The sequence below is a fragment of the Anser brachyrhynchus genome, assembly GCF_964034855.1.
Source record: "Anser brachyrhynchus genome assembly, chromosome: 12".
Lineage (NCBI taxonomy): Eukaryota > Metazoa > Chordata > Aves > Anseriformes > Anatidae > Anser > Anser brachyrhynchus.
Genome location: NC_137707.1, coordinates 5,476,574 through 5,504,260, shown reverse-complemented (window position 1 = coordinate 5,504,260; position 27,687 = coordinate 5,476,574). Strand labels below are relative to the sequence as shown.

Sequence of the window (27,687 nt, the reverse complement as noted above, 5' to 3'; positions counted from 1 at the left end):
TGGGACACAGACCTTTGAAGTGGAAAGCACTTATGCTCTCCTAAGTGGTGTTAAATGATCAGAAGCACATGATGATTTGAATAGTACCATTGACCTTTTCCCCACCATTTTGCGATCTCTGTCATGTTACTTTGTAATTTTAAGGCTATTGCATGTCAACTGTATTTCTGTCCGGACTCCAGTGTAGCCAGTGGGAGTTCTGTGTAGAACAACTTTGACCAGAAAAACTTAGTGATACAATTTTGTATTAGTAACTGCTGGGATGTGTAGAGGATCTTTGTCTGGTCTTGTCGAAGTTTTCACGAGATGTTTTGGTTAGTTCTGAAAAGAAATAAAACTAATACCTCTTGGGTTAATGGTAGCCGCGCTGTTTTAGCTCCTACTCATTATTTTAAAAATCTACATCTCCCTTTTTTTTTTTTAATGATCTTTGTCTTATTATAAGGTGATGGCATTTGGCAGTTGGATGTGGGCTGTGCGTTGAGTACTGCTGCTTGGCATACGGGTGGTGTTGCTCAAGCAGTAACCTGGTGTGGAGGTGTTCTGCGAGAGGGCAGGCTCCTAGCCCAGGTTGCAGGCAGTTTTATGCCCGGTACTCTGCAGGCATTCACATGGATGAATGAGAATTGTTAGTGTTGTGGTTTGAAGCCTCTGAATCACTTCCTTTCTTTGTTCCTTCATGTGAACTACTTTTGCTTATCTTTGTGTCATATGGTAGAACTGTATCCAACAGAACAGGTAAGTGGAAGCATGGCTATGCATTTCTTGTTTGAGGTGTCTGAAATACAACCTTCTCAGCTGGTCCTGCTGTAAAATCTTCATCTATATGTCGGACACATTGGGGAAAAAGTATGTGCAAGTCTTAGATTATCAACCCAGCTACACTTCACATCTCTGCTGTGAAGTTCTCCATGACTGAGGTCATAGGAAATGTCAAGAAAGCTGGAAGAGTTTGTATGTGTAATAAGTTGCAAGTTTGTAGATGGTGGTTTCATTTAAAAAATGACTTGGCATGGCCTCCTTGTACCTTCCTGTCCCCAACAACCAACCTCATCAGAGGCACGCATTAGAAAGAACCTCTTAAAACTGGGATGTTCTGTACCAGTTAGCAGATGAGATGAAGTGCCTTCAGAGCTGACACCTTTCTTGCTTGGATATACCACTCTTTTCTGTCCTCCTGCACAAATAAAATGTTATGTAGATGACCCCTGAACAGCTTCAGGACTTCAGCTTGAAATACATTGGGGCCGCTGGTATAAATGAGTGACATTGGGCTTATGGTAACATCCCACAGGTGTACTACACTTCTGATTCCCTTTTGACTCCATTAGTAATATCTGAGTCCTTCAAGGATTCTTACTGAACCTCAGCAAACAAGTCAACAATAATAAATACCTCTGCAACTGAGAGTCTTTAATACTGGCTGCAAAATTATGTTTGTTACAGCCAATCTTGATTTAGGAGTCATGATAAAGCACATTTTAAAAGTACACTTTGTATTACTTCTGCTAACTTCTTGTATGTTGGTAGCACTCAAGGAACTTGAGTATAAAATTTTAAGTTTTGGAAATAGATGTGCGTATTAATCCTGACAGTTCATCCATTTATTTTTTTTTTACTGCTATGATCTTTTAAAAAACTTTTTAACCTTTCCAAATTAAAGATGAATTCACTGAGTATCTGTATATTAATGCAAATATTGTGTAATATTTATATGTAAAAAGACCACGAACAAAACAACCTGTGTTTGTTTAACTGGGTGCCTTTCTCTAATTAAAAATAACTTCTGATCACCTGAAATACTTCTGATAAAATTTCTTTTAGAACCATAATACAGTTGCCTATTTATTCCAGGAGCTAAAGAACACCCATTGGGAGTTCTGTTTACTGGTAGTCAGTTCTAGATTTGTGTACTAGAACCAAGACATTTTACATCAAAAGAGAGTTACTTCCATTAAATGTTAGAAGGTAGGTGTTAGTTTCAATGTTTTTATTTTTAAGTAAATATATATTTATTTTTCTTTAACAGTAACGAATGTATGTGTACTTCAGTGTAATTTCCAGGCTATATAAAATACTAGTTTTGAATTGCTTGAATTCCATATTCTTATGACTTCAAGCTTTTCTGGGCAGGTAAGAGAGTCATGGAATATTCCTTTCCTTTTTTTTTCTTTTTTTTTCTTTTTTCTCTCTTGTAAGAGATGACCTGTTAAATATTAAAGAGCTATGCTGCATATTCCTTAGAAATAGCAAACTAAAAATAAAGGACTCACAAAAGGGTATTTATTCATAGTGGCCTTTAGGAAGACAGCCCTATTTTGCTTTATGATTTAAATACATCGTTGGATGTGTTGATAGGAAATCCTTTTCAATTTTGGTAACCAACAGAAAGGGTAATGTATTTACTCTTAAATACCAAATTTGTTGATTCACATTTAAGTTGTTGTCAGGGACTTGAAGTAATATTTTGTATTCTCCATCTTGACTTTAGTTCCCGCATTATCTTAATACAAATAGTTCTTTCACAAAGGTTCTGCTATTAAAAGTGTGTAAGATGGCTTGAAAGGAAAAAAAAATCAGTATGAACAGTGTACCTAACTTTATTTTTCCTAACACAGAGCATCCTGCTTAGTGCAATAAAATTTTATTTTATTGATGAATATATGAATCAATTATCAGTATCATAGAGATGCTCATGAAGCTGACTTTGATGCTCTTCTTTATTTAATATTTTTGGGGTTTATATATAATAAACACAATTAGACAGTGACAACGATGTCAAAATCTGAAGTCTTCTTTTAACATGGTGTCAGATTATATTACACCACTGTAGGTAAGTGATCTAAAGATTATAGCTCAGTCTCTGAAGGGGACTGTCACATGCATATATTTCTGGATCACAGTAATAAAGTCACTCTTTAAACTGAGCAATTTTTGCATTAAAGTGTTGCCCTGTTTGGGAAAGTGACGTTTTAAAAAATGCTATCTTCTTACTGAAATGATACAATGCCCATTGAAAGGAGGCTTGTCCACCTCAGTGACAGGTTTCAGTTACATCTTAGCTGTGTAAGAATGAGCCGCCGTTTACTTCAGCTTATGTGATCCACCAGAAAGATAATTTATTTCCAGGTGAGTTGCAACATCTCTCACTTATACCTGCACTCAGGTACCAGCAAAGTCAACGCTTGAAGATAGTAATGGCACGGTCTGGCCTGCTGAGTTGTTATTACATGTGGAGACATGCATATCAGAGAACTCAACTTTTGGATGCTGGGTTTGGTTTGCAGATGCGGACCGTAAAAAATAATCTTTGTTTTACAAAAGTGAGGTTTACGAATGTAGGTTTTTAAGCACTATTGTTTCCATCTTGCACCTCTTTCAATTGAGTCATTTCTAGAAGAGACACAAACCTGCTTACAGAATTCTACTGGAAAGCAGAAATCTATGTTAAAGTGTTTCATGCATGCATGTTCTAAAGCAGAGGTGACTTGCAAAAAAAAACAGTGTATTTAAGTAAACACTATCATTTCCCAATTTAAATCAACCTTTTTATTGACATAACAGTCCCATGCTGAAGAAACAAGACATTTTACAAGTAGAAGGCAGTGGCTTGAGGTAGGATCTGGGGGATGTAGAATAGAGTTAAGCATCTGCTCCTGCTGTAGAATGAGAGGCCATGGATGCAATGCTGGCTTTGGTAATGCTGGGTTTGTTCCCACCAGCTGAGCATCTGGTCATCTGTAATTAACACCTTTCTTTCTTTTATTTGTCTTGTTGTTTTTTTTAAGTGGAAAAGGTTTACTAACAAGTATTTTGAAGACTCAGCTATTTACCTACATGTTGTCATTGAATTGTTAAGAAAGTCAATTTTTTGAAGCCAGCTGTAGCCCAAATAAGGTAACCTGTGAGCAGCATTGTTCACAGCAGGTAGAAATTTTACTGCCTGATGGAAGTTTACAGGACTGTCCAAAATAGGTGCAATTTGCAGTGCAGACAGTATTCTTTAATCTTAAACTGGACGATATATTAAATGGAGGTATAGTGCCAACAAAAAACAGTTAACCTGAGGTGCCTTCTGCAGGGGTCTTGCATTTCTCTAAATAAATGATGCTGAGTGAGTTTCAAAAGCATAACTGGATAACTCCAGCAATATTCATTATCTTGGTAAGAAATTCCAGCATCGAGCTGCATATGGAACATTACACTGCCCATAATGACTGTCTTGTTTACCTACAACGTCACTGTTACTACTACTCCAACTTCCTTATTACACTGGAAACTGCTGGGCGTATTTTGGGATACCGAACACCAATCGATTTCTTATGCATGTTCCAATTTTCTTACAATCCTGATCGTTACAAAGCGCTTTATCTGGATCAAGTGTAGTTTATCTCAAGATACATGTTACAAGAATGCTCCTGTTTGGAAAGACTACTGAAAATATGCTCTGTATCACCCTCGAAGGCTTAAACATGCGAAGACTTTCCCCCTAAGCAAAGCCATGGCACTAAACGTGCTTCCCTTCGTTGACCAATTTCAGGGTTTATAGCTAACAGAAGATTAAAACAATTAAAGATAAATGTTTGTAATGCTTTCTGAATGACAAATACAGTGTTTTACTTTGGCTTTGGTCTTTGGTTCAAAATTAAAAGCTGGCAGTAAACTCATTGTTTAGTTATTGTTTCTGAAAGTTAAAATATTTAGAGAGAGACTAGTTTAAATAATGGCAAAATTTAAATGTGATCTAATATTGAAATAAATTGGCTTTTTTTTTTTTAATCAATGGAGTAATTGTCATGGCCAGCTATGCTGTAAATAGCATTTCTTTGTCCATTCATTTGACTTTTAGCAGTATTACAGTTTCTTGGCTCTGTACGTTTTCATCAGTGCAATCCCTTTTTGTTGTTCCTCCTTACCCATATATTTTTCAGAAAACTTCTGCAACATGTTTTGTGACGCTGGCATTTTGACATTGGCAAAAAAGATATTTATTAACTATTTAATTGTTTCTGATGCCTAAATTATTAGGACAGAATACATCAAACAATTTAACATAAAATATTTGCAGTGTAGGGCAACCAATAGTGGGGTATATAGAAGCCGTCTCACTTCATGTTTATGCAAATGAAAATATTCTGGTCTTGACAAAATGAAAATTGTCCTTTTGGCCCATTGAATAACGGCATCACACTCTCTGTTTCAGCAGAGCTGAAAGGAAACACACTTCAGTCTGTTTTCTTCTATTACATAGAGAACATGTAGATTTCAATACTGTCTCATTATCAGTCATAATGTAAAATATTGTTGGAAATCTGTTATGTTTCTAAAAACTTGCACAATAATTTGATATGATGGATCTGTGTAGGAAAAAAATATTCTTCTGGCTTACCAAAGAAAGATGACTCCTAATGGTAGCAACATGATCAGTAGACTACAGCACAGCACTAAAACAAAACCAGTATTGAAAACATCTATCATACACTTTTCTTTAAAAAACAGCAGTTGTCCCACTCGGGCTTTGCTAGATTTCTCAAGGGCCACCCACAAAAGTCACTGCCCATTCCTTCAGAAGGGCAAAAGAAGGACAATGAGGATATTCTCTTCCATAAGGCGCTTCACTGCGTTAATTTAGATTTGTGGTTTTTATTTGAAACCATCTTATAAACATGTAGCCACTGACAGGTGCTCAGCACCTGATGGATTAAGAAGGGGTACAAGGGACTACAGACCCCAAGTCTGAGCTCCATTGTATTCAAAGTAGTAGCACCTGGAGAAAGAGAATCAGCAGATACATGTGAACATGCCTTGTTTTGGAGAAGAGTTACCACAAATTTTGAGAGGTAGGTCACATCTCACAGAACTCCTGGAGTTGACGAACAAGTGGATAGGAATGGCTATGGCCACTGTAAATGTTTTTTTAAAAACCCTTTTGGTAAGAACCCCCAGGAGCTAATGAAACAAAGCTGTGGTCCCAAAGGGTTGGTCATCTCTTGGGCAGCCTAGATCGCGGAGAGGAAGCAGTGAAGGGCGGTCATGATAGAGTTTCCAAATACCAGTACCAGGACCTGTGTTGTACAACAGACTCCTCTGCTATTTGAAGTAACCACATTTGTTGCTGATAATCTATAAATTATTATTAGCACTGTCAAAAGAAAGGTTGGCAGTGAAGAGCTGGATGGCAGCAGCTGAAATTCAGTGTTTATAAATGCAAGCTAATCATCAAAGGAAAACTAATCCTGACTATACCTGCATAACAATGAGCCCTGAAGAAGCCGTTACTATTCAGGAGATATCTTGGAATTGTTGTGGAAAGGCTTTGGGTGTGTCTACATTAGTATTTTAATTTGGATCAGGTGCCTGCTTTTGAAGTGAGTCTTTCCATGACCTCACGCCTGCGTCTGCATCACAGAACAGCCTTGCAGGGCACTGACCATGCTCCCTTAAGGTGAAACTAAACCGGAAAATGTGTTCCAGCTCTGAAAGGGTTGCCCAGAGCATGGGGCCAGAGTGCTGCTTATCGGAGGTAAACCTCAGGCAAGCAGAATTCTGCATGTTATTATAAACGCCATTGAGAATGAAACAGAAGATGGTCGTCTTCGTGTCACTGGGGAATACCGTTGTGCTTTCACATCTGCAGAGCTGCACCCGCTTCAGAAAGGAAGGCAGAAGGGCAACTGGGGCATTGCGAGGCGCAGTGGCTGTCAGTGAAAAGACACCTTCTGGCAACTTTCTGGCTGGCAGAAGAAGAGATTGTGGAAGATATGAATTGTGGAGGACTGTGGAAAAGACAAATGGAGGATGATTAGTTAATCCAGTGATGAATGCTATTTCTCATTGCGCAAGAAAAGGCATGCAGCAAATGAAACGATCAGGCAGAGGGCTGAGACAAAGAACTACTTCTTCACAGTAGTTAAATCATGGAACTCTCTGTCACAGGGTGTTGTAGAAGTCAAAACTATAACCGGTTTCGAAGAATGGTAACGCAGCTTCTTGGAGGATAGATCCCTTTATACCTTTCTGTACAAAGAAATCCTTAAACTGCTAATTAGAAGAAGCCAGGAGGGAAGAGCAAGGGCAGCATTTACTCTACAGATTCTATTTTCCTAAGCATCCAGTATTAATTTCTATCAGAACATACACAGCGTGGAGCTAGTGGACCTTTAGTCTGACCTTGTGTGGTACTTCTTAGGTTAGTACATACCACAGTCATTAAACAAACATGGGTATTGATTAAGATGTTGATGTGGTCTGTAGAGATCACAAACATACTTGCCTTACAAGTTGTGTTCTGGTATTCTAATTGCTAATCATTGCTAATTAGTGTCCTTACAAACTAAAGGACAATCAGAATAGTGGGTCACTCCCTGATGCAGAAAAGGTCACTTTCTGTTTTAGAAACCTCTCAGTCCAGGCTCCCAACAAGATACAACAGGTGGAAGGAGCAAACAGAAGACTAGGCGGATGGAGGAGGTGATGAAGTAACATCAAAACAAACACGCAGAATAAAAACGAAGTGTTGGCTCACTGCCATGGCTGTGTGTAAGAACTGGGGTAAAGGGATAAGGATATACTAAAAAACACTTGAGTAAATGCATAGAATCAGGCAATTTCTTAAGTCAGTATTATTAGAAAGTCGTATTAATGTAATTAAATGTTTCTTATGAATAAAAATAGCTTTCACTTTTATAAGAAAAGCAGCTCAGCATCCACAAGGGTTTATTCACAACTTTTCTCTATGTACATTTTTCAATAATCTTCATAGGCTTCCTCCGTGCTGTACAGGATTGTTAATGCTCATCAATCTTTAAGGACTCGCCTGAATATATATTAAAAAGCCACTCACATCTAACAAACACACAAAGTTGCTATGTGGTGTGTTTTTTTTTCTTTGTTTTGTATGTGTGTGTTTTTTTCCCAGAAATGGTGATTACTAATATGCTTAGATATGAACAGTCTAATCTTTAACTGATGAGCTCAACTTGTTATATTCTTTCATATATACAAATATTAACTTCTTCTTGACATCACTTAGCACTCCCTGCAGTGAGAAGTGGCATTTTAAACTGTTCTCAGATGTCAGGCTAACTACAAAGGAGAGAGCCTTGCTTATATATCTTACTGCTCTTAGTAATAAGAGGGGAATTACAAAACAATATGACATTATACAGTTTTTTGAGACTTCTTTGTAACATTTGCATGATTATGCTAATGAACTTCAACTGAAATGTTACACAGTTGATATTTTCTCTAATATTTGTTTTTAACTGTTAAATCATTTCCCTTTTTTGGAGAAGGGACTGTTGCAAAATATAAAATCACGTTATCACATTAATACACCTGATTAATTTGTTTTTCAGAAATCTTTTTGCAATAGGTTATCAGGTGGTTTAGCACAGGAAATCTCAGAGGAGAGGTACTGGGGAATTCCTGCTAAATACAACTCTTAGAGAAACAAAATGCACAGTAATGCTTACTGGGCTCAGAAGTGGATTTTGAGACTCAGAATGCAAAGATGTTGCTCACAAAGTTTTTTTTGCTGATTAACGTAAGGAAGGAGTAGTTGAGTCCAATGCAGCAATGAACGCATGGATTTAGGAGGATAGACCATAAGAAAGCTGCCTTTGGATGAGAAGTGGTTGAATTTGCCTCTAAATAAGCAGAGGAAGTAACAACCTTCTAGGTTCACTAACAGTAGGGCATAACAGCATGGCTTTAAATTAAATAGGAACACGATTCAGGTATTAAAATCCATATAGGAAAGAAGGTGGAGAAGTTTTGGATCACACAATAAGTACATGGAATTGTAGGGTAAGCTACATTTATGTACTAAAATGTTTCCACGTGTCTGCAGGGGAAATAAGCTGGAAGTTCATGAAGGAATAAGTCTTAGTGGTTATGACTGATAATGGAATGACACTATTTTGCTGCAGTAACTGCAGGCTGGACCGTAACAGAGGCTGGGTGCACAAGCTCAAGTTGTTCGTAATCCCAAAATGTGAAAAGTTGAAAAGCAACTTCCAGTCTTGTGTAGTTCAGTGTTACCACTGGCTTGTAATTTACTTCTGTGCGGAAATATCAGAACTGATATACTGTTATAGTCAGCAAAAAGATGATTAGTAGAGATGACAGGGAGCATGACAGTGTTTTACCCAAACAGCAACTATTATTTACCTAATACTGCTATATGCTACAGATAAATAATAATAATGCATAGTAATACACAATGTATGGTTGGCAAAACACACCATACTATGGAAACAATGACGAAATTAACAGGAAACTGAAAGAAGCAACAGGTATCAGCTTCACCTCTTTGGCAGCAGGTTTTTATTATTTTAGAAGCTGTTGTGCCACTGTGTACACGCTAGCGGGACGTTTGCTCTTTCGGGGGAGCTGACGGACCCCTCCCAGCAGCCCAGGCTGCCCACAGCCCCATCCAGCCTGGACTTGGACACTGCCAGGGACGGGAGCATTGCCGTGATGGAAGACTCCTGTTTCTCCCAACTGAATAACATATCCCCTCGCTTTGCCATCAGTCTACACAAAGGATGCTGGATCTTTTTCCTGCATTGTTTGACCGTCCTACGCTTTGGCTCTTTGACGTGACATTACTTAGAGTGTTTCCAGTGAGTGCCAGGGGTAGCACATTTCTCACTCTTAGAAGTGGTATCAGATATTGAAGTGTGTGCATGGTTACCACTTATTGACAAGCTGCTGTGAGCTGTGATTTGAATTGTTCTGCAACTGTGCTGCTGTTATTTTTTGTGCTTCATTTACTCATATCAAATACCGCTGACAACCTGCTGTGTTTAGAAGACAAAGGCAGGTCTTTTTTTAACGTGAACTGGACCTTCCATTTTTACCATGAATGATGCAATTTTTCTCCTGTACTATTAACTGCTCCTCTTGTAGCCTAGTTAGTATTAAGGAAAAGGAGTCTTGTTTAATGACAAATTAAAATGTGTAAATGTGTCCTTTTACTTTGGATATACAATCTCCATTGCTCTTACTGTATACACGCATTGATTTTCTATAGTCCATCTCCAGGTATGTGTCCAAAGTACAGTACACAAACCAAGGAGAACGCTCTTAAAAGCTGTTTCATCCCAAGCCAAGACGGAATACCTTAAGTGCTTGATATAATTTCTAGCTGAACCTAACTTCTGCAGAAGTTCTAGATTCCCAAATAAATTCTGGTTTTACTGCAGCTCAGAACAGCTCTAACAGAACTTTCCTAAACACCTTTCTCACTTCACGTCCAGCTGCTGTTGCTCCTATGGCCACCCAAAGATCACAAGCACTGCTGGTGAGTCACGGGCTCACGGCAGCTGCTCTTTCCACGTGCAGAGTTGGGCACTGAGTACGTTGTCTAGGACTGAAAATCACCAAGGTCTGGTTTGGATGTGTATTTAAATACATACACGTACAGGCAGCGAGGGGATATCTGGGGATTGCCTACTGGATATTTAATATTTGATGTATCACTTATTCAAGATTTGGAAGTAAGCCTCGGGGCTAGCCGAGGAGCTGCATAAGCGGCCTCAGATCTCGCAGGAGGACTGAGAGCAAGGCCTCCCTTTCCATTCCCCCTCTGATTATAGAGGAGCGTAATACGGCTTTGCAGTAACAGATACAGTGCTTCTGAGTGAGACAGGATGAACCAAGAGCATTCTACAGTCATTTTGTTGTGTGCTGGGTTTTTTTCTCTTGAAGTGACTGGTCTTCAGCTCCATTTCTGAGAAGGTTTCACGAAGCTCTGACTCAAACAGAGACGTCTCTGACTGGGGTAAACCAGTAGCTGCAGCACGTCTGGGACAGAAACTGCGAGCTGTGAGGGGAACGTTCCCCTTTTCAAACATGGAGGCAGCTGCTTTCGATCTGTGGCTTCTCGCTGCTATTGTGCGAGGCAATCACACTCTGTGAGCTGCAAGAGCCACAACAGAGGCTAAGCAAAGCTGCGGCTCATTTAGGACTGGGTGTTATTTTAATGAGCTTAATAAATCCTATATAGGACCGAGAGCTTCTCTGGAGTTCTCAGTCCTGCGAAGCAGTGCTCTCAGCCCGACCTTTGAACCAAGTACACTGTGGAGCTCTGAAAAACTGCGCCAGCCCCATGCTGCACCAATCTCAGCAACATCAGTGACCCTGGTGTAAGAGTTCACCTGCTTTATTTCGCAGCTGTTTGCAGCATCAAGGTGATCAGACTTCTCTGAGCAGACCTTAAATGACATTGTACTGCAAATGGCTTCCACTGCCCCAGGTCACCCTGTTCGCAGACTTTCACAGAAGGTAAACCTCATGTAGAAACAAACTGCCTTGCTCTGTGAAATGAAATACGTACCCCGAGAAGGTAGGCAGCTGGCACTTCTGTTAACCAAGCTCATCACATGGCTGAAGTTGAAATGTTCATGAATGTTAATATTGTTCTTCTAAAACATGAACGGCAAGGATTTGTTTCATGTGCAGGATATACACTGACCTTCAAAGGGCAAAATTCATTGCAGCACCATTTATCTCACTTTTAGGAAAACAGGATGGAAAGAAATCATTAATTCTACAGTCATGGCTATCAACTCTTCATCACAGACAGCCATATCATGTAATCACTCCCATCAAGAGAAATGGATATCTGGATCAGACTCTGTCTTAAAATGAGCAGGGTTCTCCCCTCCTGGTCCTAAATTTAAAGGTTGCTTCTGGAAAGGATTGCTGATGCCCAACTCCCATAGTGGTTAGGACTGAAAACTCACGGGAGGAAAGACCCAGCCAGCCAGCTGACTCTGAGGCCTCCTCTGCAGAAAAAACATTCATCACAGAAACCTAAAAATGACTCAGGGTGGTGAACTGGCATGGTTTTAAAAGGAAAGTACTATCACACATGTTTTCTGGCTACAGGACAGCCTCATTAATGAACATGAATTGTAAATTATATATTTGGGGAATGTCTACTTTGTAACATTCAAAAACTAAAAAAAAAAAAAAAAACCTTTACAAAATTATTCCAATATGCTTTAATACCAAAAGCTGATAAGTATGGTAGATATATCAAGAAAATTAAAAGCCCTGGGGCTACATATTTTTATAAAAGTCATTTAAAAAAACAGGACTTTAAGTGACCAAGTTTACCTTGCTCTTTACAGTGCTGGAGAGATTTGGTTGTGCATAGCTATGAGGATAGCTCTGTTTAAATAACGCAGCAGAATCTACCACTGGTGTAATACTTTGTGACTTCTACTAAGACATAATTTGCAGCTTTTGACACAGATAATTAGGGAAAGATCTGATATGCTAGGTGCTAGCATTACTTAGGGGAACATGTAATTTACAGATATATTAAAAATATATTGCTATACTGCTGTTTGATAAAGCCATGTTTCCTTTCTTTTTTATGAAACATTTTGAAAAAGTTTTCAGGTGTCTAGAAACAAAACATACCCGAGGGCCTGGCCCTTAAATGAAAATATTCACATCTCTCCATAATCCTTATAGTGCAAGAGGTGATGGTGCTCTTTCAGCAAAATGATGACATCCCAGAACACACATCTTGCTGTGGTATCTTTCCTTATGATAGATCTGTGCTGCTCTATTTTTTGTGTTTGTAGCTTAAGAAAGTAGTAAATCTCCCATGTGACGTATGGCTAAGGCAGTCACTTTCTTCACCAGCAGGGACACATAATTTAGGCAGTATGTACAGTGATTTCAAGATCATTCCTAACCCCAAACCACTTGTTCTACTCTGAAAGCTCCAAGGCACTTCTGTGCTTAACGCTGCCGCATCCATTTTCCATCCCATCTTCTCCCATTCCTTCATCTTGCTCCGTGGAATTTCCCTGGATGTTGCTGGCCTTGTCTTTAGGAAGTCATCCACCAGCCCTGCTGCCCATCCCCGGCTCTCTGGCACCCCGTGGCCTCTCTTCCACGCATAGGGAAGTTGCCCGCACCTGAGTCCATGGCCTCAAAATTAAGCTCAATATGTACAGCTTTCATATAGGCGACAAAAGGATTCGAAGGACAGGGAAGTGTCGCTTCCGTACTTAATCAGGGAAAGAAAATCTCTTTCCTACTCAGCTGCCCTGGCCCATTGAGCTCATGTACCAATAATGCAAACTACTGGCTGAATTTACCCCATAGAGTTCCCTGATCTCTGAAATGCAGAACTGGGTTATTTTAATGGAAATTGATTCACTAATCATGAATTTCGTTTGAGGAAATCGTGTAATTTTTGGTTCTGTCTGCTCTAAAGTGACAGCAGTTCTTTTACATACCCCGACAGCCTCAACAAACTATTAAATAAGTTTGAGGTTGAAAAGAAAATTCTGTTACTTCTTCAGTTCCCACAACAAATTTTTGGTGAATCATGCCTAGTAAATGATTTCTCAGGTCAGCAAAACCAACTCCTGTCTTATTTTCAGGCACACACAAAGGATACTAATCCTTGCAACTCTCAAGATAAAAAGGCTTTAATGTACTTATCTATGGTAAAAAAATATATATACAAACCAGCAAATTCAAAGCATTTAAACTCTTTCCTTACATTTGATTAGTACTTTATGTGCCTGCTTTCAGAGTACTCCTAAAGTGTTTTAATTGGTTTAATTAGTATTTTTGCATTCATAGCATGTGCTTTTAAAAAATCAAACACTGAGAATTTCATTTTTAAAGGCAGATTACTAAATTTTTACAGCATATGTAACTTTTAGATATGACTTCTTTGTAAGGTTTGTACTACCTGTTATTATGACTCAAAATAAATTCAGATAAATATCTGGCATTTGAATTTTTCACAAACAGATGAGAATATTCCTGTCCTGTTTCAGCAAGAAAGGGTACAGATTTATGCAGATGTAAAGCAGTTTGTAGACAGATGTGGGCAATTATATAGTTGTATGCAATAATCCAGTATAGCACAGGGGGAAGCTGTTCTCTTTGGCCATATGACTGAACACATGGGTACAGATTTAAGACAATAAGTAGTAAAAATTTGGCATAGCAGGAATAAAACTAGGGCATGGAACTGAACACCCTGCATATCTTCCTTTTATTTAATTTTGCCTTTGTCTTTAGTCACAGCTGTCCCATCTTTAAGAGGTACACGCTTCACAAGGAAAACAAGTTGTCTTGTGTTGGCCTTCTGAATGCAGTTATTGTAGTCCTGCACTTCATAAAAATGTTTTCCCTCAAAATTATATGCAATAAGTTAATTTGAACTTCAAACACATTAATGAGCTCTAGCGTTTGTGATGAAGTTTTAGAGTATGGCTTCTGAAGCAGCTCCAAATTTTAGACACAGCCACCATTTTAGCACCAAAATTCTACAAAACCTAAAGAAATGTGGAGACCACCTGTGCAGTTAGCTGCCAACCACTCTGCAGGATTTAAGGTTTGGAGAATTAAATCAGCTAACGGAGATATAAAAGGTGCCAGTGGCTGGAAGTTTACCCTACATAAATCATAAATTAGATACACTTTTTAACATTAAGGTTATAGCATTTTATTTATGGCACTTAGGAAGTTTCCCTAACAGTAATGGCGCACTTTCTGTGAATCTCTTCAAATCAAGGTGTGATGGTTTTCTAATAGATGTGGCTTAACTACATCGAAACTTGGGACCCGGTACGGAACTGCTGAATGTAAACCATTCCTGTGTTATCCAAGACAGGCTAGATGGATAGACTCGTCCCTTCTGGCCTTCAAATCTATCAATCTGTGAGTCTGTAAGTAATGCTGTGACAGATAAATAATCAAGTCTGGGCCATCACACAAGAGAAACATGGGTGCCTCTTAAACGAACAATGTCACTCCAGCAGCAGTGGTACTTCTGTGCCGTGGCATATAAAACGTATTCTAGATCTGTACTCTACCGTTTTTCAAAATGTTATCAAGACACTACATCCCCAAAAGTTTTATAGCCACAGCCCAATTGTTTAGCAAAAAAGGCAACACTGGTGACAGAGAAAAATATTGTTGGTATCATATGCCATTCATTCTGGAAGATCATTCTTATTTTATTAGTCTTCTATTTTTAATTTTAGCTTATGCTGTGCAGTAAATTTATGGTAGAAATGCAAGCTTAAAATGTTGGAAAGCTCAAGCTCAAAATGCAGAGTATTTCACCATTATTATGAGAATATCTGATGAACAGGATATTATTAGCTTTGTATTTTAAAAAATGGTTAAAAACCTAGAGTTTTAAGAAAGCATGGTGACCAACTGGTCATGAATAAATTCTCATGTGTGAATATACTATAAAGTGCATATCACTCTCATGTGGCAGCAATTTTACTACTTCATACTGTCACAAACAATTTCAGAATCTAATTCTTTAGAATTACGAATTTTCTCACTGTGCCTGCAGCATATGTAGATTATCAGAGGATGCCATTCATTGAGCAATGCCTACAACTACCTGCATAGTTTGATTTCATATTGCTGACTACACATCCTCTAACTAGATAGGCATTAGACAGGAAAGAACCTAGATGCTAAAATACAAACTCGGAGTTAGAAGAGAGCCTGAAAAATCTCTTTGCTCTCCAAAAATCTACTATAAGAAATTGAAGCCAAATAGATTCTTATGTTGAAAATTGGACAGGACTCTCCATTATTAATACATGTGGTATTAAGAAGGTTATTTAAAAATTAAGAAAGTACATCACCAAACAGTTGAAAGTCAAGAGATTTTCCAACATTTTGATTATCTTGAATAAAAATTACTTTATATTATATGTCCATCCAGGGAAGGTACTTAGCACCCAAGAGTGCTCATGTGAGTAAGAAGCATTTCCAAGAAAATGTAGGAGATGTAGAGGTGACTCATATGCTTTGTTCTCCCTCACTGTCACCTTCAAAAGACTCCAGCAGTTTAGAGGGAAACCAAAGAACGCTCCATTCAGTTTTCCCCAGTGGCTGTCATCTAACTAGCATATATCCTTACACGTGTTGTAAAGTATCTCAGATTCCCTTTAAAAGTAATTCACGGGTGTAAACTTGCCTTTTAAAATTTGCACTGTCTGTAATTGTGTACATTAACAGAGTCAACAAAGCAGAAATTGTAAAGATAATGTAGCATGCGGTAATGCACATTTTGGATTTGCCCTGTACTGCACAGTGCATATTCAGAACACTGCATGTGACATTCAGCAGCCAAGGGCAAGGTCTTTTCCAGAAAAACACCGAATTTTTATACTGCAAAACTGACATCATTGGTTTTGGAGCACACCAGCAATCATTAGCACTGATGTGACAGACACTCTATACTAGATTTTCTGATCAACATATTCTGACCATTTAATTTTAAGAACAAGTAAAACTTTATGGCATAATACATATTTAAAGTGTTCGTAGCTCCAGGCTCCACCTGTCATGCTATTAAATAATAGTAGCGATCATTAGTATCCATGGATTAGTAGGATAGATTTGCGTGATGCTTTGTAACTATAAAAATAATGTTTCAGAGTACTAATTGGGCAAAAACATACTACTCTCTAGGGAAATTCTTCAATTATTGGAAACTGTCAGTTTGTTTAAATCCTTTTTCCATGACCACCAAAAGTTTCTTGTTTCCTTGGAATCAAACTAAACACTTTAGTCATGTGCATACCATCTTGAAATCTTCAAAATATCTACATAAAATACTTTTCCTCCGTATCTAGAGGACAAGCTTAGTTGTGTTCTAGATTTCAAGTTTAGTTAATACCCATGAAATACTCCAAAAAGATTAGGTTTTTGTTCTATTATTAGGCTACAGCTGACAAGCGTAATAAAAGTAATGCTTTCCCCAATGTTTATCAGTGTTCTTGTTGAAATAGTAAGAATATAACACTCTTCCATTGTGTTTCTGTTTATTTCTACATTGTTTTTTCATGTATGCCTTTGTACACAACTGCTCCTTGGAGACAAGGACAGGTTGGCATGATCAGAAATTTGTTATGTAATTCCAGAGCCATCTAACCCAGGCACATTCTTTTTCCCAGCAAAATAAAATCTGTATTCATCTCACGAGTCTCTTACCCCTCCCCAAGTATGCTAGGGACATTACATTGGATAATCTACTACAAAACTGCTAAGTACAAGCAGCAGATAGCACAAACACTAAATGCAGAAATTCAATGTAAGTTAAACAATCTATTTTCTCATTTTAAACAGATTTGCTTCATCAAAATTTTCATTTTTCAGACTGCTGTGCATAAAAATTATTTCAGTGCACCTTTCCCATTTTCAACACCAGACCTGAAATCACTTTACAGAGGAGGTGATCATTTCAGATAAAGCATATAAAGATGAAGTGAGCAGTTGAGATGGTGACTTGAAACACAAGCCCAGGCTTTTGAGCCCCACCTAAACATTCTGTGCTATGTTCTCTTACTGTATCTGCACAAACCTCCAGGATGAGAATTACAAGCATATTTTTATTACCATGATTCCTCCTATCTTTGTGATAAAGTACAGCAAGCAACTTCTCCCTCTTGGATTCAGGCTGGCTTTATTTCCTTCACATTGGATGAAGAGCAAGTTTATAGCTCCTATCATGCCACATGTTGTTCGTTCACCCCCCAATTTACCACACATTTGCTTGTCCTGCTCATACCATAAATAGTGAATGATCATACAAACAGTGAAAATGCACAGGTGTGACCATAAATGGGGGTATTTACTTCACAAGGTATCTCGGTATTAAAAAATGCCAATTTAATGACTAAGAAGTTACTTTTAACCTTGTGATCAAGCTGACCTTGGTCCTCCAACCCATCTCTCCCGAGTACATCTCAGAGAGCAGACTGCTCTTGCTGTATGACCTGCGAGTCAACAATCCCTGATGATATCAGGTCAAGGAAAGAAGGAAGTTCAGAGCTGCTTATGGGAAACTCCCTTCCAGCAGCCTGGTAAATCTAAACTCAGCGTAACTGAGTCAGTTTATATGCCCATTTCCACAGACTGAATAGAACTCCATTTCCTAAATTCAGCCGCTTTTCCAAGTAGAAAAGAATTAATAAATTAGTAAATATTTTTGGCAAAACCTATGTTTCACTGATTCTTGGAATAACGTAGGTTGGAAGGGACTTTTGGAGGCCATCTGATTCAACCCCCTTCTTGCAAGCAGCACCAACTTAATTACGTTACTCACGGTCTTGTTCAGGCAAGATCTGAGTATCTCCAAGGATGAATATTCCACAGCCTCTCCGGACACCTGTTCCAGTATCGGACGATATGTATAGTTTGTGTTAGGGCTGACTGTGGGAATACCACAAGACTATCACAGACTCATTAGAAGATTAATTAGGTGCAAGATTCATGAGAGTCTCTAACAACTTATTAGGCATTTGTTAAAACTCCTTTCTGTAATTTCATAAACCATTTGCAAGTGGAACCTTAGTATTAAATGTGACCCAGAGGTTTCTTATACTAAATTGTGAATTTAAACTTCCATTCATAAACTATGTGGAAAACAGTATGGGCGCTGGAGCTCCAACCCGTGTGTGTTGGTCTCTGCGCTGACTCTCAATTAATAATAAGCAGACAGCTGCAACCTTCACAGCCTCAGTCTGTGACTGGCATAGTGCCACGGAGAGAACATATACTAGTCTAATCCCAGTGAGACGAATGTAGGGAATAAATCTAAAAACCCTACATTTATAAACATATAGTGCCCCATTCTACAGAGGCCCAGGGAACAAAGCCCTTTGCCTCACCATTGCTGTAAATGCATCCAGGAGCAGCTGAGGCATTACGACAGCCACCAAGTTAGGAATCTGACTAACAAATGGATGGAAAATTTCCCCACTAATATATTCACTACTTACATATTCGATACTGCTTCAAGCGCAGACGTTTCTAAATGGTTCCTCAGCTTCATCAGAGTTCCAGTCTCCCCCTGAAGCTTGAGACATCCGCGTGACCTACCAACAGAAAGAGATGGTAGCCGTCAGCACCGAGAGGTGGCCCACGCCTCTGCAGTACCCTACAGTGAGCCAACAGGCGTTTTGAACAGGATGGCAGGATCTGTGCCTCTGCCAGAGAAACCCCCGTGTTGCTGCTTGGGATCTCTCGGGAAGGAGTGCAGGATTCCAGTCTGCCACAACCCCTGTGGCTGGAAGTACGGCTAACGCGGGGCTGAAAGCCTATCACCAAGAGTAACGGGGGTCTCATCACTTAACAGCTCCGTGGCTTGGGTGAATTACCAAGGCTGAGACAGGACTCACCGAGGGCAAGGCAAGGCGGCTTCCAGGAGGATTTAGGAACAGTGGACAGGCAGCCTGGGGTTGCCGCTTTGACAGCAGCCCCCGGGGACTCACCACTGCCGGGGGCGATGCGCAGAGGCCCGCGGCCCTGAGCGTGCTGTGGGCACGGTGTGCTCGGCCTGGCCTGGCACAGCCTCGGCCCATTTGTACACGCAGGGATGGGTTTCATCCCCATGTGCCTTTCATCCGTGCTATGAGCTGGCGTCCTCCCTGCACAGAGTCCGTCCAGTTGCTCAAACCCTTTTATTCCTTTACATCTCCACTTTTAGAGCTCCGTCCCCACTTTTTAAATGCAGATTTATAACTAGGTGCTCTCAGATGTTTTTAAAAGCGTCAGTCTGAGGAATGTTGACAGCTTTCGTAACTGCCTATATTACAGTCCGTAAGAGAGCTTGTTCCTTCCAGGCACCAGCAGTAAGCCGGTTTTACGCTGGGCACAACCCAGATCTGGAACACAAATTCAATCTGCACTGAAAACCGATGTAATCATTGAGGTAACAGTTTGGTCTGCTGACCCTACTCATCTGAATGCTATTTCTGAGGGGACAGTGGTGTATTATTCTTCCTTTTGATAATTACTGTTCCACAGATAATTTTTGAACCTGTATGTGCCATCCTTCCGTGATGTTGCACTGGTATCCTGGATACATGGCATTACAGTCGCCTAAAGCATGTTTCTTTATTCCTCCTTGTGCTCTACCTTTCTTTTTGGCTCACTTCTGTACTCTGCCATCACATTGCCTTCATTTGCGTAACCAGGAAAATGACGAATTCTACTGAGTTCTGAACACCTTTGTGTTTTGTGACTTAGCTTCTCTCATTATCCTACTACTTTACAAACTGCTACTTCAGCTTTTCATTCAGAGGATCGCCCCTCAACCTTCTAGTATATTGTACAAAGTTGTCTATTTTTAGCCCTTTCCTTCCAAAGCCTCTCCCTGGGTGGTATTGCTCACAAATGTGACTGTCACTGCCTTTGCTATACGGATGCTCCAAGCCAGTTGCCTCCTATTCTGGTTTGGATAGAAAGCACGAAGCGGATGTATGATTTATCTTTCTGACATCTCCTCGTCCCTGCCCAGCCGTTAATACAACACGGACAGAGTTCTTCATTTTCTTCTCCCTCCTGTCTCAGTCACGATGGAGGGAATACCATCCTTACTCACAGTCAGGCCCATAGGTTGGGGATTGTTTGGGTTGCTGCCCATCAAATCTGTATCGATCATTTCAAAGATACTTGCGTCTCCTTGTATACAGCAGCTAGAAAATGTATTCTGTCCCTTTACACACCATACCCCAAAATTGCTGTTCCATATCCCTTATATTGGAGTAACTACCTGACACCTGCTCTGATTGTCCGTGTCACATGTTTTCCAAAACAGAGCTTCAATTTTTCCCAAGATATTGCAATAAAGGGCAAGTTCCTCAAAAATATCTGCAAAGCTGTTAGATTGTCCTCTTTCAAAGATCGCTGTAGAGCTCAGTTCTGCAATGCTTACAGTACTTCAGCAAGGTGAGGGTGGTGTACAATGAACACATAGCTGGCCACAGTCACCTTGTGAGCCCTGGTGTCCCTCAGTAGGCTGCACCCTCTTGGTGTCACCCATCGTCCCCACGGCACAAAACCTTTGCAAAGCCAACTGGCTGCCCTTGGACAGTTCTTCTCAGGCATCACACTGTATGAGGTTGGTAAAGCCTCTCTGAGCAGCGGAAGCTCATGCCCACAGTGAAATCCTGAGTCCCCAGCACCTATGGAAACCACCGAGTGGCAAACAGCTCCTCAAAAACCAGGCTTCACTTCTTCATGCTCAAGTCTACCGCTTTTCTGTAAAAGGGATAAGAAAATATTTTTCTACCTACCACACAAGAACATGTGGTTTATTTTATGACAGTCGTACCAGTGGCATTTGTAAAGCAATGAGTCACCGAGTGGTAGTACAGCAGAGTAGTTCAAATATTTATTTATAGTGTATTATAGCTGAACCTTTGTATTATTTTTTTTGTGGGATCTTCACTTCTGGCTAAGCTTTGGGATGCATTTAAACGTGCTGAACTGAAGTCCTGGCCTTGAGTTGAATTTGAATGAAGTCCATATGGTGGAGAAAAAGAGTGAGTGAACGATACAACAGAACACTAAAATAAGCTAGAACTGAGCAAGGTAACGGGAGAACGAAATGAAAATGAACATAAAAGAAGACAGACAGCATTAATTCAATCTAATGATTTCAGGTTCATCTTTTACATAAATTAACAATTCCTGAATTTCTGGACTTATTTAGTGTTGGTGAAAAGCACTAGTGTTAGTGATAGTCAAGATAGCCTTATTTTTATTTTTTAAATACTGCATACACAGTTCTCTATCTCTTTAGAAACGTGAGTATCTTTAACACATTCCAGCCAGTTTTATTGAAAGAACCATGATATGTTCATATAAACACTGGTTTGCTTAGAGTCTCTTCAAGTCCTCTCCCTGTTCCTATAAACTGCTTTTTAAATAAAAATTTAAAAAATCTCATGGTTTAAGTCCCAGGGATTCCTACTTTGATTTTATGTGCACCTAAGTAAATTGGGAATAATCCTGCTGATATCCCTTAAAGAAAGCACTGGCAGAATCAGGACCTTACTAGGTTTTGCTTGTTCTGAACTCATCTTCTCTGACAAATACGCACCTTCCCCGCACACAAACTCTGAGGTGGTATAAAACTCACTGAATTCAGCAGAGAAACAGCCCAGGACGTAGTCCACAGTGTAGAAAGCTGAGAGCCATACGTGTGTCCAAAACAACCAGCTCTTTGTAGAGCTTCGCAAAATATTTTGTCTCCTTGCATTTAGATTTCTCATTCATCTTTTAGTCATCTGTGCTTGCCACAGCAATAGACTTTACAAGAACAGTTCTGCTTCAAGCAAACTTCATCCACATCTATCTCACTTGTGGTAGTAAATAGGAAGAACACCTATTTTTTCCTTTGTTAGTCTACACACCAGGAAAATATCTGTTATTTCCAAATTTAAAGTGTGCACTATAATGTGCAAAACAAATTGAGTATTATAGTAAAAATCACCAGCTGCACTTTACTACTGAAATAAAAGTAAGCGTTCTTTATCAAAATCAACTGTTCTAGATAGAACTATGGGATTCATTCTGAAAGAACTGACTTTAATTTCTAACGTAAGGGACATTTGGTATGCCCTGCTTCTTGTTTTCCTTTCCTTAAGAAACGCAAACACTGAAAACCAATCGTGAACTAATTTACTATAGAAAAGAAAATGATGACTTGATAAATGAAATTCATCGTTACACTTTAAAACAAATAGAAACCCTCATGCTGTCTGGATTTCCACGTTGAATGTGTTGATTACTGTTTCTAAGTAAAAGGGATTTAAACCATTTCCTGAGGGCAGACCTGAAGAGGTCTGCCACCCTTTGTACAACCCGTTCTTTTGGCGACACGGGTGCACAGCTGGACTGCAGAGGGAGAAGTACCGCTCTTACATGTATGGAGCATGGTCAAGATTACCTTAGCCCACTGCTAAAGAGCTTCTCTGTTTTTTTAGGGCACCTTTGCACCTTAGAAAACTGATTTGTTTTCCAAGCGGAAACTTTCAGTATTTTTTGCAAAATGATTACATTGCAGAACTGCTGTCTGTTTGCTATGCAACCTATCAATAAGAAGCCCAGGGCAGAAATTTGTTTGGCATCATTAACGTGTGCAACAAGAAACGGTTTATATGATGCAATTGCCTGCAATGACAGCGACTACATGCTGATCAGGAAGTCCCTTCCTGGTCCCTGCATCATTTTTTAATTTTCCTTTTCCAGTCCTTTATCAAGAGACAGTACAGGTCCATACAAAAATCCCCTTCTTCCAGTGGAAGATCCTTGGGTGTATTATTGCTCCTACCTGCTCAAACACCCACAATGATTCTGGCACATCCACCACAGGTATGGTTTATACACATACACTTCAATACGCTAATAAAAAAAAAGTGATTTAGATTATATCCTTAAAGTTACATGGCGGGGGAGAATGGATCTAAGAGACCAGGAGGAATGAGACTATAGCCAGGAGAAACTGCAACAAACAAAAATACAGCAGGGAAGGGCACGGCAATGGGTTCTGTTAGCAGAGGTAGCCAGAGGGACAAATAAGATCAAAGGAGCAAACAGACCGTGTGTGGAGCTGGAGATGTGGCACCAGGGCAGTTTCCAGAAATGAACAACTGAGAGGCCAGAGCAGAGTTTCAGTTTGAATGAGACTGCATTTCAGAGAAAGGTGGGGCTTCCAAGAAAAACGGCGTAAAGCCACTACAGATACGGGCCTGCATGGAAGCTGTGGCTGGTTGCTTCTCTGCAGGCTATCAGCCAGGGCTTTGTTTTATCTAAACTGGAAATAAAGGCGAGCTTCTTCTGCCAGAAGACCCCTTACACAAAGCGGAAATCACGTTGCACGTGGCAGCATAGAGCTCGGCTTGTTTCAGTTTCTTTAAAATATCTGGATGCCAGGGTAGATAGTTAACAGACTGTACTTAGGCAGGCAAAACGCTGGGTCCAGAAAAGTCTTAGGAATGTGAAAAGAGCACTTGTAGCAGTAATTTCGAATTGCCTCCTCACCCCTGCAAAACACAGCTGGCGGTGTCCTTCTGCTCTCCCAGATAACCGGCACACCGACGCACGGAGCAGGCAGCCTGCGCAGCGCTGCTGTCCATCAGGACACGAAGATCCAACACCCAGAGAAGAGCAACGGGTGTTTGAACAGCATTTTCTTCGTCTGCCTTCATGTCCGTGTGTTGGAGGACATGTATACCTAAAGCAGTGGCTTGAGTTTAGTATGAGACTCACAGGTTTTCTTCCAGTGAAAATACAAAAGTTGTAGAATTTCACTAGCAAGTTAAACACCTCTTCTGATCCTGAGAAGAGATTAAAAAATTAGAAATCCATATGCTTACAAAGAGAAAAAGGGAAGAGAATAAAAAGCAGTGTCTTCTTGAAGGACATCATCTTCCTGGGAAGATGTCAGTTGAGGTTTTGCCTGTGAATAATTCAGATCAGGAATGTCTTCTCATTTATTTTTGTGACTATCTAGCCCTTTCATTTTCATTTCCTTCCAGGTAACTATACAAATTTACTACCGGGGAGGATTTGTAGCTGGCACATTAACTGGATCTACTCTGTTTTTAAACTGTGGATGAGATGCTGAGGAGAGACTGAGCATCCATTCCAGCATTATTTTACTAACATCGATACTGACCCTTTCAGAAGATACGCTCCCATATTTTTCTTACATCTGGAACAAATGCTCTGATTAGCAGTTTTTTTGAGAAATTAAATAACAATACAAGAGAAACACAAGTCACAAATCCAAGCAAGCAGGATATTAAAGCTAACGATTACATTATTTCTTCAAGAGAAGGTTACAAAAAGGAGGAAGTTAGGGCAATAATGAATTTTCAGAAAACAAACTTGCTGAATCAGATGGCATTTATCTCTCTCAGAAGTCTTACTGCCTCTCTTTACTTGGCACCTTCTTCAAAAACACATCTACATCCCTTCCAACAGCCTGAAGCACAACACGGGACAAAGATCTCCATAGAAAAAAAATATATATATAAAGCAGTACAAGGGCTGTAATTTAGAGTAATGAAAAGCAGTTTTTCTAGTGTGTCATGAAATCAGTCTGCTGCTCTGTGCTATATGCTCAAAGAGACCATCTGAGCATCACAGATTACAGTTTAAATTGTTTACATAGATATGCATGGATAAAGAAGCCATGACTTGTATTTTGGAAATCACTGAGCAGATACGCAGCCTTCCAAACCTTTCTGCAAGTTGACTGATCTCCCAGAAGGTGATTTTCTGGGAGCGTAAAGATTTTTTGTATGTTCTGTAGAGCTGCTGTGAACTATGAGATGAGTATACAGTGCTCTGATTTTGCAATTGTATCTATAGAAATAATTGAACGGTAATTGCCCTTTTTTAACTTGGCTTAGATTTTTTTTGAGAAGTCGGCAATAACACTGTGGTTAAATGGGTGATTTTGACCCTGAATCTTTTGTGAAGAAGGAAACTGTGCACTTGATCACCAGATCATATCACTGAGTTTATGAAGCTCTACATACTTGTACCATACTCGTCTGGGATTTTTTTTTTAATTTCACAGTAAGTTTAGAATGTACAATTTTTAAACAAAAAGATTTCATTTATGACTTTCATTCTAGTTTCTGCAGTTGTGCATACTGTTAGGTTTAAGACTGCTTGGAAGCTAAAGAGTATGTTGCAAGTGCACTTGCACAGATGCTATCGTCTTATTTTGTTTTCTTTAAACATATTTATATAGTGACATATCAGCTCCCCAAATCACCCAGAATTAGTAGAGATGGAGAGAGAGACAGAGTCCAGGCAAGTAATGGGATATGTCAATTCTAGCACTCTCCTAACTGTGATACCCCTCCATTACACTTTGTCTGCAGTCATTTTAGTTTTATTAGACTTTCCTCACTTTCCAAACAAAATATAGTGAATTCGAGGATTTGGCAAACTGTAACTACCACAGTCACTTTTAGGAAGATTTTATTCAGTTGTCATTAAAGACAGAACAGAGGGGAAATGGAAAATCAGACACGGAAGCTGTAGGTATTTTCTGCATATTCCCAAGACCATGTATTGTTTATTCTAGGAAACGAATGAAAGTATTGTTTCTATTAATCACTAGCTGTCACAGAATTACTTCTCATTAAGAAAACTCATATGAATTTGTGTAACCTGAAGTAAATGCAGAAAGGCTGTTCATTATTACCATGGACTGTGAATAGAAGGAAAATGGGACAGACTGTACCAGGTGTGGGTAACAAACTGATATTTATGCTCACGCTAAAGCACTTCACTATATGCAGGGAAAAAACACAGTGGCACTCTGAAGGGGATAAATCAATGGAGAACTTAAAGCCGCGAGAGAGAAAAGAGACCATGTTTAGAGGTCAAGCATGTTTGATGCTACCCACAAATGCACTCAGTAATGAACAATGAGACAGTAATGAGGACGAGGTAAATATCTACTCAGACTTTTTATGCATCATTAGTCAAGCCAGTGGTTTTGATGGCTGAACCAAAAAAACTCAATGACAACAAATAAGTTTGGATCAACCCACATTTTTTTTTCATTTTCTCCCCAGCAAAACAATAAACTGAAAATGGGGTTGATCAGAAACAAAACATTTTGTCTTCGGGTTACTTAGTTCCTCTTTAACCTTTTCATCTTAGTTTTGTTTAGTTAAATTTGAAGTGAAACACTGATAGCTTTGTTCTGAAAATGCTGTAATGAAATGCTTAGTCTCTCCCAAATATATTTGCTTTCTGAATGTCTTTTCTGAAACCGTTTATTAAATTTGACCCAATTTCATAAATACTTCTATTGTCCCCTCATGATGTGTTGTTTTGAACTGGTTAATCACATTCTCCGTTGCCAGTATTTTGTTTCCAGGAACAAAGACTACTCGTGTTTTTTTTCCTTTTATCCTCTTAATTGAAATGCATAATGTCTCATCACCAAAATAATTTTGTGTTTTCCACAATAAAAAAATAAATACAATTTCCAAGGAACTTCTTCCCTTTACTTTCCCTCCTTGTAGTAGAGCAACAATGTGAAAATGGGTAAAGAGTATAGATAAATTTAAACATATGTGTATGAGTGAAAAAAGGTGAGGTTGAAGAGATGTTTTTGTACATGATTCTGAAAATGGCAAGTTATTTGTCCATCCGTTCTGAAGCTCTTCCTTCAGTGAGCAAGTAGGGCAACACGACTGGTGCAATCCATCAAAAGAAATACCTAAGATACTCCGAGGTAGCATCAACCTGACACAGAGCTTGTGTTCCAAGCCTGAAATCCTCAATTAAATGAGGGGGAAGCGCATGCATTGTGTAGCTCGTACAAGCAGAAGAGTGCTAAACCAAATTCTCTGCACTAATGATAGCTGTGGTCTACTGAGTTTAGCAGCAATTTAATTTTTTCCCCAGGATATATTTATATATATATGTTTTGCTCCTTGGTATATTGAGCTGTAGTAATTAAAGTAACAAATCCACAGACAACCACAGGCCACTACGGAGTTCCACAGGTTGATGTAGTCTTACCGGCTGGTCCCAGACAGGAGGATGAGAAGTATTTCAAAGCCAGAGATAATTTGGACAGCTGCTCCCTGTGAAGTCCACAAGATCAGAGTAAGTCTATTAGTTCGACAATTGAAAGCCACTCGTCCCAAAATGAGGACACAAAAAGACAGTTCATTTTTCTGTGAGTACTTTTCCTCTTTTCAGACAAATGATCTCAAACTTCCTAGACTGAGCTCCAGTTAATTGTTTTGCCACACTGAGCAATCCTGAAGGGGACTGTGCTAAATTCAGAGTACAGATGATTCCTTGCTTTGCTTCTACAGTGGTTCTATGCAGATATTT

General features: G+C 39.4%; 1 protein-coding gene and 1 long non-coding RNA gene across 3 annotated transcripts in view; one reads left to right on the top strand and one right to left on the bottom strand.

Annotated features, from left to right (window-relative positions):
- Positions 1–27,687, top strand: part of CDYL2 (chromodomain Y like 2) — a 63,949-nt gene that overhangs the window by 1,540 nt on the left and 34,722 nt on the right. The window lies entirely within an intron of this gene.
- LOC308176589 lies at positions 387–27,660 on the bottom strand. 2 transcript variants are annotated; one of them, XR_013938429.1, is made up of 3 exons: positions 18,801–27,660; positions 18,125–18,187; positions 387–6,776 (listed from the first exon to the last, which is right to left on the bottom strand). It is a non-coding gene; the product is annotated as an uncharacterized lncRNA (long non-coding RNA). The 2 variants fall into 2 exon arrangements; XR_013938428.1 differs by having other exon boundaries at positions 18,125–27,660.